General features: G+C 44.5%; 1 pseudogene; it reads left to right on the top strand.

Moving 5' to 3' along the window:
• Positions 1 to 625: 625 nt before the first annotated feature.
• Positions 626 to 1,137, top strand: LOC105079357 (large ribosomal subunit protein uL11-like; annotated as a pseudogene).
• The last annotated feature ends 494 nt before the right edge of the window (positions 1,138 to 1,631 follow it).

Here is a 1,631-nt window from a genome sequence, read left to right as displayed (position 1 = left end):
AGCATGATCTGCTACAGAGCTTTTCCAGAAACATATCTGCAACTGCTTAACACACAGCTAGGCAAAATCCTAGGGAAAAATAAACAAGCACAACTTTCTTCATAGGTACATTTTTAGGTCCAGGAGGCTTTGGAAGAGCTCTTGAGTGATGCCTTGTATCTAAGGTGACCAACAGCATCCTAGGATACCAGATTTCCAGTGCTGAAACCTAGACGGTCCTGGGTAATCTGGGACCCAGGGTTGGTCACTCTACCTGGATCTGAAATGCCACTCAAGGAAGGACTCTCAGGTGGTCTCACAGAAGATCTAACCCAAGCAGAGCCAGTTGAGTATAGGAAGGCTGCAGAGCTCTCCTGATAGAACACTCAGTGGTTTCAACAGTGGCACTGAGAGCAGGTGTCTGGAAATCTGGGAAGAAATTGAGTCTCAACAAGGGATGTAGGGCTGCAGAAGAGGATGGGAGAAGGCTTTGACTTTTATTGTCTTTCAAATACCACAATGGCCTTTATCACCCAGGGCAGCATGGAGTGCCCTTCTCAAGATGCATTTCTGGCTTTTGGCTCAGAGGAGGCCAAGGTGCAACTTTCTTCTGTAGTCCCAAATCCGGGTTCATCCGACACCAGCTGCCTCCACCTCCACTATGCCGCCTAGGTTTCACCCCAGCGAGATAAAAGTAGTCCATGTGAGGTGCACCAGTGGGGAAGACAGTGCCACACCTGCCTTGACCCTCAAGATCAGTCTCCTGGGTCTGTCTCCAAAAAAGGTTGGTGATGACATCACCAAGGCAACTGGTGATTGGAAGGGTCTGAGGATTACAGTGAAACTGCCCATTCAGAACAGACAGGCCCAGATCGAAACCATCCCTTCTGCCTCTGCCCTGATCATCAAAGCCCTCAAGGAACCACAAAGAGACAGAAAGAAGCAGCAAAACATTAAGCTCAGTGGAAACATCACTTTTGATGAGATTGTCAACATTGCCCAACAGATGCGGCAGCGATCTTTAGCTGGAGAACTCTCTGGAACCATTAAAGAGACCCTGGGACTGCTCAGTCTGTGGGCTGCAATGTTGATGGCCACCACCCTCATGACATCATACAGGATATTAACAGTAGTGTGGTGGAATGCCCAGCAAGTTAAGAACTACAAAAAGAAAAAAAAAGATTTAATAAAGGGTTATTTGACAACCAAAAAAAAAAAAAAAGATGCGCTTCTGAGGAAGACCTTGGTTCCCTGGGATACTAGAGGATGCTAAGATTCTCCTAAGCCTCATAGGAGTGGGCTGCGCTCTCCTTTGACCTTCCCTGGAGGTTTACTCCCAGATAAAATTCCCACAATAGTGCTTTCACACTCATTATTCTTCAGGGAGGAGGTGAGGGAAAAGATGTTTGACATGAGTTTGGATTTTTTCTTTAAGCGTTACTGTGAACTCTATTGATGTGATAATAAATTTCCATTTAGCAATATTCTTGTTTAGCTTTGTTTCAAGTCTAATGTGAATGACGATGAGTAATAACACTTCAAATTATATCAATTTTCTATATGAGAAAATATGCCATTTTCATGCCATTTTTGTTTTTTGAAAAGGGAATCAAAGGGTGATTCATGACTCCAGTTTTTAACTTATGTATGGG

The sequence above is a fragment of the Camelus bactrianus genome, chromosome X, assembly GCF_048773025.1.
Source record: "Camelus bactrianus isolate YW-2024 breed Bactrian camel chromosome X, ASM4877302v1, whole genome shotgun sequence".
NCBI lineage: Eukaryota > Metazoa > Chordata > Mammalia > Artiodactyla > Camelidae > Camelus > Camelus bactrianus.
This window is presented reverse-complemented; position numbering and strand designations above follow the sequence as displayed.